Source organism: Pteropus alecto, unplaced genomic scaffold (genome assembly GCF_000325575.1).
Source record: "Pteropus alecto unplaced genomic scaffold, ASM32557v1 scaffold69, whole genome shotgun sequence".
In the NCBI taxonomy this organism is placed as follows: Eukaryota; Metazoa; Chordata; class Mammalia; order Chiroptera; family Pteropodidae; genus Pteropus; species Pteropus alecto.
Window position 1 is genome coordinate 10,711,860 of NW_006494610.1, and position 15,392 is coordinate 10,727,251.

Consider the following 15,392-nt stretch of genomic DNA (forward strand, 5'->3'; position numbering starts at 1 on the left):
CCATGCTGAGATTGAGGTGCTGGGTGTAAGGCTCAAAAGTCAGTGAAAACAATAATTAACATGGTTCTCATAAGCATATATGGAGTCAAAAGTATAGTGACTCATAAAAGCTTTGCTCTTTTCCTCTATAGAAAGACATTTTTATTTAAAAAAAAATCATTTGTGTTTACTACCACTTTCCCAGTTTAGTCTATCCTCTGAAGAAATGTTACACTTACAGACATTATATTCACATGTTCCACAGACACTTTATTATAAATTCGTTAGGGTATATACTTGCAAATATTTTGTTTTACTCTGTTTTATCCCCTAGGCAATGTTATGTACATATTACTACAAACAGAATAGTGAAGCAAGAATGGAATAGCAATATTTTGCTAGATACCAAATCTTTCAATTCTTCCTTGCCAGTGTTTCTCACTTTTGTCCTTTCTTCACTCTACTAATCATCATTGTCCCAAAATAGGATCCCAGTCACTTCTTGCCTGAAACACTTTTATCATAGTTCTTAAGTACAAACAACAGAAACTGATTCTACTTGATTTATGCAAAAAAAAATGAATTTATTGAAATGCTATTGGGTAACTTACAGAATCACAAAGAAAGTGGAAAAAAACAAGCTTGGACAATAAGAAAAAACAAAGGGCATTTCATAGCCAGAACTCCAGCCAGGGTCATTCCACAAAGGCAGGTCAAGGAAAACACTGCTCTTTTTGGCCAAACTGCCACAGCTGCTCCCAAAACGCTGTGGCAGTCTCTTCCACCACTGGAATAAATTCTTCACTCTTGCTTTTTTTTTTTTTTTTTTTTTGCATCCTTAACTTTAGATTCAGAAAATCAAATGGTCATTTCTGAACCCTAAATCTAAACTCTTCCCTAACCCTAAACTTAAACATAGCTGTATCCCTAACCAAACGATTTTTTGCATCATTAACTTTAGATTCAGAACATCAAATGGTCATGTCTGATGGCCCAAACCTGGATTGGAAATAGGTTCATGTCCTAGTGTCTAAGTTTCCAAGGATGGCAAGTATCTGGGCTTTTCAACTTCTGTAGTTGGATGTAGCATCTGCCTCCAACTAAAACTCGTGCTGTGGAGAATTCTCCAAATACTGAAAATACAGATGGTCCAAATCAGGGCAGCCACGGAAATGCAGATGTCTCCCTGAACAACCAAGTTACCTCCTGGTCCTAATACTTCATTTTTCTATTTTATTCTAAGCACTCTTCTGGGCATGGGCTATGTACTCATGGTGCAGATATCAGGAATACAAGTACCTAATTAAGGCTTTCCTAAAACATATCTATTATGTTCCTCTTCTTTGACACTACAGTAGTCTTCAATAATTAAGACTCTTCAACCTAGCATTCAAAAACATTCGTCAATTGATATATAGCCTTTTCTCTTATTATTTTCTAACATAAATTCTCTTTTCCAACTAGGATAATTATTTTCTAATTTGCATGCGTGACTGTGTTCATTCTCTGCAAAACTATTAATCTACCCCACCTGCTTCTTCCTAGTCCATGCCTGAACTCATTTTATTTATTCCCCAAATAGCACCCCACTTCTATTCTTTGCCTCCTTCATAATTCCCATTGAAAATCAATGAGAATCATGAAACTATTGCAAATTAAAGGAACACTTATTATAAAATCATACAATATTTATGTATACTAAGTCATACCTGTACCTTCATTCATAAATACTCTTTATGGATCTATTTCTATTTTAAAATATATATATATTTAACCTCTCCAAGTATATTTTAAATTATCAGTGATCTTATCTGCTAGTGTATCCCCTCTGCCATATCCAGCATGTTAAATATGTAGTCCATATTACATATCTGTGGTACAGCTGAGCAGATGTCTGGTCAGCCTCAGCTCTCACCACACTTTAAAAAATTTAGGATCTCGGAGCCCATTCTGCAACTTACTCAGTTTTATTCTCTTCCACAGTCTCTAACTCTGGGTATATCTTATTCATCATTACACAAAAGTACAAACTTCATATTATAGTGGGAACCAGGCAAGGATAACTGGGCACAAATTCATTGTCATTATTAGAAATTACCTGAAGTGAATGCCCAAGTGATGCCAGTAGTGTCATCTTCAGAGAAGAAAGAGTAAACTTTTGTATTACACATTATAATCTTTTCATGCTTCGCAAAGTTAAAACTAAAAAGAAATAGGCTTCATTTAAGAATCTGATTATTTTGTCATTGTCACAGAATGACATGTTAATTGGGTACTAAATTTGCAAAATGCCCTTGTGAATTCAAACAAATTGTGTCTTTTGTAAATTAAGTCAAAAACAGATGCCTATTTCTCATACAAAGTTCCTTTCTTTTACTGTCAGAGCAGTACTTTTTAAGAGAGTGAGTTTTGGCAGATGGCATTACAATTCAAATAAAATGAAATAGGCTTCCAAATGCATCCATATCTTCTTGTTCTTTGAATGCCAGAAGAATTTTTAAAGTTTCTAATGTTTCTGAGTGTCATCATAAATATAACTTGTTATCGTATAAATACTGAAGATTACATCATGACTCTGTTAGCTGAGTTACCTTCTGTATAACCAAGGCAGATATTCACTGTATCTATTGTGCAACAAGGAAATAAAGTACAAAAGGATTTAAAGATACTGACCTTTAGACTCCTAAAGAGCAGTGTGAAAATTATTTCAGGATTCTGTGGCATTCCTCATACAGGATGGAGGTACAAGTGGACAGATTTTTTTCCCCACATGCTGCTCTCCACAGTTTCTTACCAATATGTAGAACACTGGGAATCCTAAGAAAGGATAGCCCAGAAAAGAATCCTTTATTCAAACTGATTGCAGCAGCACCTTCTCCTCCCCTAGACAAAAATAATTCTACTTGTAATACTTGGCAAAATTTTAAGTTCTTAGAGCAATTAAATAATCCACCCCATAGAGTTATTATGAGAATCAAATGAAATGATTTGTGTAAGGCACTCAGCACAGTGCCTGATACATAGTATCAATAAATTGTAGCTAATTTTAGTAATTCTGTGGTGCTAATAAATAACTGAAGTGAGGCAGGAAAGAAGTATAATTTTTATAACTTTAGCTATGAAATATTTAAAAGATAACATCCTGGATATGTTGGGATAAGAATATAAATAGCACTTATTAAATGCCATTTTTTGTCAATATATAGTAAACTCTCCTCAGTAAGAAGAGTTTCCAGGTAATACTTTTATTTTACAGCACAGCTTAAGGGAATCTATAAAGTATCTATGATCCTCTCCAGCCCCCACTATAAAGGGCCATTCATTCATTTGTATACCTGTGCATACTTCTACCATGACACATTCCAACTTACTAAATTTATTTTATATACATGTGTCTCTCCATAACTATATAGTAAACCCTTCAGACAGATAAATTTAAATTTCTAGCTCTTAGCACAGCATTTAATAAATCTTGAATAAGATAATGAATTTCACAATGTTCAAATATGGAATAATCACTGAATTAAATAAAACAAAGAGCATTGATCCATATTTCTCTCCACTATGGTAAATATAAAACCCAATAGAAGAATGAAAATGAACCCAATGACATCTGAAAATCTCTTCCTATGATTCCTTTAAATATTCTCATTGATTTGTATGTATTTTGCTGAAAACATTAATATTGGACAACTTTGTTTACAATAAATTCTACATTGAATGAATTAGAGTTTAAAATATATTGCCCTTAGAAAAAGATTTTGAGAGAAATTTGAGATCTGTCTGAGTAGAAGATTTTTTCTAGATTTCAAATATAAAAATAAATTTGAAAGTGTGCAATGTGGTGGCATTTGCAAAATTAAACAAAGAAAACTGAAAATCTTGCAAAGTATTATTTTATCTATGTTTTTGTAAAGTGTAATAAAGTATAGCATTATAAGCCTGGTTGTTTAAGGCACACAATATTCATAATAGGAATATAAATCTACTAAGAATCTGTTACCAAAAGCAACATAACTGAAAGTTTAATGCCTACTTTTTTATTCTTTATCAGACATTTTCTTTAATTCATATGTGCTTCTTTAACACTTGTGACAGGGCATTGATAAGGTAGAAAGTTAGCTTTGTGGATCATAGCCACTATCAACTTTTTATTTTTTCTTCTTTCTCTCCACCCCAACCCAGCACACCTAGAAATATCAAAATATGGGGCAAACACTCTCTCCACAAAACTGTTAACTGACTAAGAACTGTTAACATTTGTTAAAAAGAAAACATAAAATAATGACTAAAGTTTAATGTCCTAGGAAGTCGAAATTCCTTGTGCTGCCCAAATCTCTGCCTGATGTTGCTCTTCAGATGAAGGCATGAGACATTTTCTCTTTCCCAGGGCCACACTAGACACATGATCTCATTTGTTTCTTTAACAAATGGCTGTGCTAAGCACCTAATATTAGGTTTGGGGAATACAAAGATGAGTAAGATTTGCTCCCTGTCTTTAAGCTTCTTGCTCTGAGGGAGATGAAACAGATGGTTATAATATAGTCTTCAGAACTCACTAGAAGTCCCTTTCCTCAATGATATACCATATTCCTTCTCTCTCCCTTTTTTGTTGTTTCTTTTTCGTGACTACTCATAGTCCTTTTCAGTCTGCCTAGTTGACATGTCGTCTTACTGATTTTCCAGATCTCACCTCTCCTTATGGAACTTCCTGAAGCACAAAGGTTTTAGAACAATCTAATTTACATCTCTATTAGGTTGCTGAGTATACCACACCAATTTTTTAACACTGGTGAAGTAGCTTTTATGTTCTTATTCATCTTTTATTTATTTTCCAAATGAAAAACTATCTTTTTTCTAACACTATAATTCTCAAATACAGATTTTATCTTTTACTTTCAAGTATTATCTTTGAGTGACAAAAATTGATTGATCTTTGAGCAGAAATAGATTTTTTAATCACTTAAAATTTTACAAAAAGATAAATGTCACCAGATCAAACAGAGAGAATGTTCTAATGAAAATATCATTATTATCTTAATTATAGTTTTTCTTTCAAGGTGTAGATGTGTAGTACTTATGTGATTTTGATTTGTGAACAAAAGACATAATTTTAAATATGCTTGTTACTTCACTTTTTTTCTTAAGAAATTTCATACTATGTTATCTTTGTAAAGAGTCATTTATGTGTACATTAAATAAAAATTTATTAGATATAATTGTATTTGTTTTCAGGTAGTTTTTATGAAACCCACTTTTTGTACTAGCCAAGGTGTTTTCTTTATAAATCAGGTCCCTTCTCCCAGTTCTGAAGCTAAACTATTATCAGTCTTCTTATTCTGCAGCCTTCAAGCCAAGTTTGCACAGGTAGAAAAGAATGAAAATGGTCCTCCTCCTTAATAATTTTCCACACTTAATTTTATAAGCTCTTTTCCATATTTCAGACAATTTCAGGAAAACTTCTTCCAATAATTACGAAGCAGAGGCACTGATGGTTTTTACTTGCCACACACTCTAAATATGAACCCCAAGTTCCATCATCACTCATTACTCTATCAAGTACTATTATTGCTACCATTAAAATTCCTACTGATGATGATGTGTGAAGATGATGATGATGATGACAGAGCAGCAACAACAATAGTAGCAGTCAATGTAGTTAGTACCTACCATTTATTGAGTGCCAAGCATGTCAGGTCCTCTACATTTCTTTTCCTTATGACATTGAGTAGGATGAAGAAACTGAGGCTTGGTCCAAAGAAACCCAAAATTCACATCAGCACTGTCTGACTCTAAAGCCTATAATATTTTTATCAAATATATTAGTTAAATACTTAACTTGATTTTAATTTAATACTAGTATAACAAGGCTGGTATTTGCAAAGTACAACTCATGTAAGAAAAGATTTTCATTATAATTCTATGGAACTTAATTCATTTGCTTTGGAGTCTTTGTTACTGTTGATGGAAAACTTAAACTTGCCAATTAAAGGCTTTTTCTATTTTATTTTATTTTTTAATCTTTATTATGGTGACATTAGTTAATGAAATCCAGTAAGTTTCAGGTGTACAATTCAACAGTAAGGCATATATATATATATGTATATATATATATACATATATATATATATATTACATTGTGTATTTACCTCCCATGGTTAGATTTCTTTCTGTCACCACATATTTGACCCCTTTTATCCCATCTACCTCCCCCCTACTCCCTCCACCCCCACCCTCTGGTAACCACTAGTCTATAGTCCATGTCCATGAGTCTCTGTTTGTTTGTCCTGTTCATTTGTTGTTTTAGGTCTATATCCCACATATAAGTGATATCATGTGGTTTTCAACTTTTTCTGTCTGGATTATTTCGCTTAGCATGATTATCTCGAGGTCCATCCATGTTGTAAATGGCAGTATTTCATCTCTTCTTATGGCTGAGTAATATTACATTGCATATATGTACCACAGCTTCTTTATGCAGTCTTCTATTAGAGGACACTTGGGTTGCTTCCATGTCCTGGCCACTGTGAATAATGCTGCTATGGACATTGGTGTGCAAATATCTTTTCGGATATGTGTTTTCAAGTCTTTGGAATAAAATGGCCTTATTGAGTGGGAAGGGGGAGGCCATAGCCTGTCAATATTAAAGCTCAAATACCCTATCACAATTTTCCCCAATGGTTCTCTCCTCTCCTCTTTCATCCAAGATGGCACCAGGTGGTAAATGAACAAGTATCCTTATTGTGATGAGGGTGGGTCTGTGGTCGGCCTGCTGTTCTCTGACTTTGCTGGTCTCTGCTGTGGTATGGCTTATACCTTCTCGAGTTATGGGCCTTGCTTTTCTCAAGAGTTGTGAGGACTCCATACCAAGTCCTCTCTCCTAGAGCATTGAACCTCCAACTCCTACTCCAAACAAGGCACATGGAAGTCACACATTGATTCTTGACCCTCCCTCTTTATATCCCCACTTAAGCAGATCTAAATCTCTTAAAACAGATTACTACATAAATAGAGGAAGAATTATATACATAGAAGTATGAAAAAAATTATGTTAATATGTTCTAAAAAAGTTTATCATTGTTTATACTTGTACTCTGGACTGTATGCCCCGTGTGTATCAGAGCTGATTCTGAAAACACAACTTATAAGAATCTGAGGCTACATTTAAAATGTAACCAAAGACCTTGACCCCAATTATCATATCAATATTATTTTAGCTAGTGATGTTCCACATGCAAATCAATATTTTCAGTGTTTTTTGTCTCAAAAGGCCATTATAGGTCAAAAATGATGTGACACTCGCTGTCAGACTGTGTGTCCCTCTAGAACTCAGTGTGCTTTGTCTGCATGATGCCACTGCTGTGGAATAGTTTGAATTTTTACATGTAGAATCTTGCAAAATTGCTGAGTCCTACATCACATTACACTGTCACTGCCTGTATGATCTACAATAGTCCAATTGTTACCTCGGGTACAAATCCCATCTCCACGTTTAATATTTCCTGAGAGCCTGGCATGTAAAACACACCTGCACGGCAACCTGATTTGTGGAATTGACTGGCTTTTTACATGCCAGGTAACCCAAGCTGAAATGGACTCTAACAGCTTTAGACATGTAATATTTTTCACTGGGGTGAAATGCTCTCCAAAACTTTTTCCAATGTTTTAGGTATCGGGATATCTTGCAGACACAGTGGGCATCACGTTTTCAATTTCAGGCCTTTCTATTTTTTGTAGATTTACTTGCTGTAAACGACATTAGGAAATCCCACCCTCAGCTTCTTTCCATGCTTCTTTGTTTTCTTCTACCATGAAGCAAAGCAGTAATACAATACATGCTTATAAGTACAAATTGTCTATTTTTTTACATCACTGTATCATACTTCACAATCATATTTTATAATTTTATCAAAAAGGATTTTGGTTTTACTAGGAAGAGATTTTATTTTCCTATTCCTGACATCCATTCCAGTCCTGTGAGAATGCTGCAGAGATGGGACAGAGCTGAATAGGTGAAGATTAATTTAAATCACAGTGACCAGATCATTGAAAAAAATATATATTTTGCCCTCTTTTGTGCTAGGAGCTTACTATTGAAAGCCTTTGCTCGTGTGTGGGTCAGGAAAATCAGAATTTGTATTAAAATTATACCACTTCTTTCTTTGAGCAAAATATCACATTTGAAGTGGATACAATAGATACTTTGTTGCTTTTTTATACTGGCTGGTATTATAATGATTTAAGAGTAATTATAACCTAACTGAAGGTGTATTTGTAACATTTATACCATTCACATTCCTCAAATTTACAGATGCTTATGTCCTCTTAAGTCACTGTTCACTGCACTATATTGCAAAATGAGGGAGACTGTGATTCCAATATCTCTACTTAGGGATTCAGCTAAAATAATTTGGATGAGAAATCATTTTTGTAAATAACATTCAAACAATACCACACACATATCTAGCTATATAAATATAACTTAATGTCTGTATTTGACATTTCTGTCATTAAATTTTAATAGGCCACAGTAGTGCCTTAGATTAGTATCCAGTGGGGAATCAGAAATCTCATCATTACACTTACATTCTGAATAGTCAACCTCCTCCTTTCATGCCGTGGGAAAAGCATTTCCAAGCCTTCCTCTCAACTTCGTGACCTCTGACACTCTGTCATCTATCTGTGATAGGTACTGCCGAGAGTTATACATTTTCTCTACCTGGAACAAGTCTACAACTGTACTGTGAGCTTGGTCAGCTTGCCTAGTCTATTAATGTTCAAAAACATTCCACAACACAGATGGAAAATATAGAAGCTATCCTCTCTTCCTTTCTCCTCAAGAGATATTGACAATTAGTATTTTTATTGATATTTCTTTCTTAAGTGTTTTTTCAAAAATTTATATGAATAATTTTTTTATTCTGACAGAAAATCACAGAGCTACAAGTTTCATGGCAAAAGCAAAATTTGATGGTAGCATTCAATGGCATGCAGGGCTGCCATGATGCTTCTACACCCAGTGTTGTAGGAGATGCTTTAGGAGCACCATCACAGAGAGCTGGCTCATCTTTCTGCACATTTTAGCTAATAGCCCTAGGTTTGTGCTCATTCTGATTCGTTTCACTGGTCTAAGTAGCATTTTAATTAAACAGTGCTCTGAGGCTGCATATTAAATAAAAAATGAAATTACGGCTTATTCCTAAGTAGGATTCAGCTCCTCTATTATAATAAACAAAGGTCAATTTTAAATTTCATTTTTCCAAGTCCTTACTGTATTGATGTTAAATATTTAGTTATTCTTAGAGATTTTAAACAGTAGAATTTTCTTGTACATATCCAATTAATTAAAATTTTTAAAAACCACTCCTTGAGAAAAAAAGGATATCCAGTGTATGAATTCATCTCAAAATACCCAATTGACAAATGTGTTGCAGACTTACTGCATTAGGATTATTTAAATCAATCATAATGAATTATACCTATGAAATGTAACAGCCTGACATTCCAGGCTCTTCGAAAATTACCTGAGGGTTTGAGTAGAGTAAAATATACATGTACTTCTCCTAGTAGCACATATCATAAATTATAATGAATTAATAATTAGTAAAACTATTTGTTTAAAGGCCGGATCTGCCTGAAACCATCAGCTCATGTTTGTTGAAACTTAGTCCTGTCCCTCAGAGCCTAGCCCACTGTCTCCCTCAGAGCAGATGATCAATAAATATTTCTGGAATGAAAAAAGTGCTCACAAAATATATTACATTATGAGAGATACATTAAGTAATGTCATCAGTGATGAACTGCAAATTTCACTTAGACTGTTATATCCAGATCTCAGCAAGCACACCTTGAACTGCAAAACTATAGAATATCCTATTGAAAACCAATCATTTCAGGGGCGCGAAAAGAAAATGACAATCACAACAACCACCAAAACCATAGCAAAATGTGACTATTTCCTTTAGCTCTTTCTCCTAAATCTTTAAAATCTTCATTGATAAGGCGAAGTGGAGAATTAAAGCAAAATTTTTATTTTATTTTCTTTCTTATAACCTATCCAGTTCTTCATCTAGACTTCTTGGAAATGGTGGCTAAACAATTCTTAAAGCTTCCAGTTTTATCAGAATTCACATTGAGTCAGTAATTAAAGTACAGATACAGTTCCAATATGAAAAAGCATATTATGAGCTATTTAGCTCCCAGTCCTTGCACCCGTTTAACTTCCCCAGTTGGAGCTGCGTAGTCCACTTACAACTCATAGAATAGACTTAGCCTCCTTGTAGGGGAAAATATGACAATCTGAGGAAGAAGAAGGCTTTCAATCTCCATCCTCCTACTCTGGACCTGACCTTTTCCCCAGGCTTTCCTTCTTATAAGCCTATAAGCCAAATTTCACCTACAGCTTTATCTCTGAATGTGACCTTACATCCTGAAGCTGAACTGCATTTCTGATCTCACAAAGGCAACAAAACTCTGAGAGACCCTCCTTGAAGAAATACCTATTTTCAGCTTTTAGGCTTTTGTCAGTGTCCTGCTGCAGTGTCTTTATTCCTTACATTCTCTTGACCGAGACAAACGCCCAGTGTCTACACTACTTCTGAGATTCTGTTATGATTACCTAGAATGGCAGATTCCCAGAATGAATGGAATTCACCTCTGCAGATTCCATAACACTCCAAGGTTCTTTTCACAGAAGCCTCAGATATCAGCTTTCTAGGGTCACTGTTAGCTTAAGAACAAGTATCAGTTGGGGAGAGTTCCATTGATCCTTTCCTCTCAGAGACCTGTGACTTCCTCTCTGAATTATTAAATTCTAGTCTGACCTTAAGTCTGAATCACTAAAATTAATGTTGGCTCCACCCCATACTCTTGAAACTTCGTTTTTGTAGCTTTCTGTTTATGAAGATCCTAAACTCCAGACCCTCAGAGTTTCCCAGTGTAGAAGACATAAGATACAAATGTAAATTAACTCCAAGCTCCAGAAACCAGTATCCCAATGCTCACTGTCAGGAAAGCATATTAACTGTGCAGCATAATATAGTTATTCCCTTTTTGAACCTCAGTGATATTTTTTCAATGCTTTTACTTTCTGAGTCTTTGTACAATAAAATCCTAGTCCCAGAATCTATCGTTTCTCCAATATTTGATTTTTTTTCCCCTAGTGCTTAGCAATTTTATATACAGTTAGGCTCATTTGTTCTTGTTTGTATTCAATCTTAGGGGTTTTTTTACCATCCTTTTTTATTTAATTCTATTTTTGTGAACAAAAGAACATTGACATGGTTTATAGAAAGATATTCTCAAAGAATTCTCATTTCCTTTCTTATCTCTTTGACTTAACTGTTTATGCCCACCTCTTATAGTTAAGTAGTTTCTTTAGTTTCTGGCTCTCCTTCTGTACATTTCTTCATTAATAAGCATGAGTGTTTTTATTTAGCAATATATCCCACAAATCACTTTATATCTGATGACAGAGATTTTCTTTATAAGTTTCGCAGCAATTTAGTACTGGACCGTGTGTACATAGCGTGTACACATAACCAGTCATCTGTGGTTGAATGTTTAGGTTGTTTCCATGGTTTGCTATTAAAATAATACTGCAGTGAATAACCTTGTACATTTGCCTTTTTATATTGTTGAAAATGAAACTTTACAGTAATTTCTCAGAGGAGATAATTTCTCAGAGGAGATTATAAAAAGATGAAGTATGTCTGGTTGTGTTACTTATTGACAAGTACCCCTCAATATGAGTCGTATCATGTTGCCCATCCATCAGCATTGTAGGATCAGGGACAGTTACCACACAATCTTGCCCAAAGAGTGTGTTTTCAAGCTTTTGTATTTTTTCCAATGTGATAGATAAGGGTGAAATGATATCTCAATGCAGTTTTAATTTGCATTTCTCTTACAATAAAGGAAGTTGTACATCTTTTCACATTTAAAGAATATTTGTGTATTCTTATTGTAAACATTCTATTTCTGGCTCTTGCATCTTTTTCTACCAAGTTTTTAGTCTTTATTTCTTCACTTTTTAAAAGTTTCTTATGAAGGAAATTAGTTTTTATGACTAATATGTTGTAAATATTTGCTCTGTCATTTATCTTTTAACATTGATTATGATGTTTTGAACTGTTAGAGATTCTTTTTCTTTCTTTTTTTTTTTTTGAACTGTTAGAGATTTTTTTTTTTTTTTTGTCAGGTTTGAGTCAGAATACCAAACCTTTCCCCATACCCAGTTTATAAAGAAATTTATCCCTAGGACTTATAGTGTTACATTTGTTTCTTTTCCATTTAGAATTTACTATGGTAAATTGACTAAAAACCTGTCTATTGAAGCTTTCTGTCTCCACTGAGGCCAATTTTCATAAATTATATTTTCCTGAGAAATTATTCACTTCATGTAGAGTTTTAATTTTGTTAGCATAGGTTTATACAGAGTATTTTTTAATTAAAATTTTGGGGGGACAATAGTTAATAAAATTATATAGGTTTCAAGTATACAATTCAATAATACATCATATGTACATTGCATTGTGAGTTCACCACCCAAAGTTAAATTTATTTGTCACCGTACATTTGATCCCCTTTACTCTATCTACCTCTCCTCTCTGTCCTTTCCCTCTGGTAACCACTAAACTGTTGTCTGTGTCTGTAAGTTTCTGTTTGTTTGTCTTGTTCATTTGTTGCTTTCAGTTTTATATCCCCCATATATGAGTGAAATCATGTGATTCTCAACTTTTACTATCTGACTTATTTCACTTAGCATGATTATCTCAAGATCCATCCATGTTGTTGTAAATGGCAGTAGACTAGACTGCTATCTGTCACCATACATTAGGATTAACTTGAAATTGATCAAGGACCTAAATATAAGACCTGAAACAATAAATTGAATAAAAGAAAACATAGGTACTAAACTCATGGACATTGGTTTTAGAGAGGACTTTATGAATTTGACCTCAAAGGCAAGAGAAGTAAAAGCAAAAATAAATGAATGGGCCTACATCAAACTAAAAAGCTTCTGCACAGCAAAAGCAACCAGAGTATTCTATTATCTTTACGATTGCTTCCTTTTTGTCATTTCTTACTTTATTATATGTAACATCTCTTTTAATCTTAAATTGGTGTTTATTTTGCTGATTTTTAAAAAGGAGCAACATTTAGTGTTATTATGTCTCCATTTTTCTACAATATGATTCTGTGCTTTTATTGTGTGTGTGTGTGCGTGCGTGCGTGCGTGCATGTTTTCTGGAAGTATTCCTTTGTTTTTCTTTTTCTACTGCTTTGAATTGGGAATGCACTTTGCTATTTTCCATATGTATATATGCTATAAAATTTCCTCTGAGCACTGTTTTAATTGTGTCCTACAGATTTTGCTCTTTAGTGTTTTCACTCATTACTTTTAGAAATTCTGCAATTTCAGTTTACATTTCCTCTTTGACACAAGAGTTGTTTATTCAGTTTTGAATTTCTAGATAAAAGTTCCTTTGATTATGACTTTGTTATTAATGTCTAGATTTTATTGCATTATGGTCAGAGATTATTGTTTGTATTATTTCAGCTTTGTAGAATTTTATTAAGACATTTTTATAATCTAATATATAAACAATTTGGGTGAACGTTCCACGTGTACTTCAGAAGAATATATATTCTCTATTTCTGGAGTATAAAATTCAAAAAGGAGATGTAGGTAGGGGAAAGAACCAAAAGATTTGTCCAATTAATTATGCTATATTTAGTTCTTCTACATCTGTAATTTTGTCAACATAACCTATATTAGAGAGCAGTCTTAAATGTCTGTTATTAGTGTATCTCTATTTATCCTTGCAAGTCCTGTAGTTACTATTTTGTGAAGGTGGTTTATATTATTTGATATACAAATATTGTTGAATTATATCTCCATTATCAATTGTGACCTTTATTGTGACAAAGTACTGTTCATTGTCCTGGTTAATGCTTTTGAACTGAATTCTGAAGTTTAATAGCAGGACTCTAACCCCTGCTTTCTTATTTTTTCTATTTGTTAGGTATATCTTTACCCAGTCCTTTATTTTTATTTTTTTCTGAATCACTTTGTTTAAAGATGTCACTTCTTTACAGCATGGATTTGGTTCTTTTCTATGAGCTAAGTAAAAACTATTAACTAGCGAAGTAAATTCATTTCTATGGTTTTTTTAACTCTGTCATATTATCATATGTTGTATTTATTAGCCATGTCACGTTATATTGAATGTGTTTCTTTCTGTAGTCTGTTCTCTTTGGGATTTTTGTTTATTTGTTTGTTTGTATTTAGAGCTATTTACATTTATGTTCTAATGTTTTTATTTATACTGATAACTTTTATAAGGCTCATATTTATTTGTTAGCTTTAAATGATATTCTGTGGCTCCTACCTATTACCTCTGCAACAATCAATGAGATCATTGTTCATTCTCCTCTTTTATCCCTCTCCTCTTTTTTAATAGTATTATTTCAATAGCATCTAAACATATAATATTTTCATATTATTCTCACGTTTGTTCCCACCTTTGTTCTACACTTTGTTCTACACTAGATCTAAAATTAAATGTGTTTAATAATTACTATTAGTCCTTCCTTCCAGTCATCTCTTGAATTAGGTTGGTTTAATTTAGTGGGTACCTCAGGAAGTATTCTTAGATACATTATTCCCCTAGTTCTTGCATATTTTAAACTCTGGGATGTGTGTGTGTGTGTGTGTGTGTGTGTGTGTGTGTGTGTGTGTGTGTGTGTGTGTAAATGTTGATACTGAAAGATAGATCGACTGGTTATAACATCCTTGGATAAGTCTTTCTTTGAGATTCTTTATATTTCTGCTTCACTGTTGTCTCGCTGTGTATATCCTGAGATGTGATAACAATTTGATTGTAAAAAAACTTATCTTTTAGCCAGTTTTTTCTCTACCTTATAAGTCTAATGGCTAATTGGTATATATCTTAGAATTGACTATTTTGAGATAATATTCCAAGTGCATGGGAAGCCCTCTTAGTATATAGATATAGTTATTTTATTTCTGCATTTTTTTGGATTATAGTTTTAAGTATTCTATTATTTTCTTCATGTATTCCAACTATACATATACTGGATTATCTTTGCCCATCTTTTATATTAATGACTTCTTTCTGATTCTTTTTACCTGTCTTATTTCACTTTGTTCTGTTGGCTATTGCCATGTATTTTCTCAATGGTCTTTATTGTATTTCTAATTGAATCCATTCCATGGCCTGTACAAGACACTGCTTCGCTGAAATTGAAAAAAACCTAACTCCATATTTTGAACCCATGTTATTGAATCTGTCTTCTAGGATTTAAGATGCAATAACACTTGAACATGAATGTGGTATTTATCTAGTTTTTCTAGTGAGCAGAAAGATAGACAACAGGAAAAAATGGTA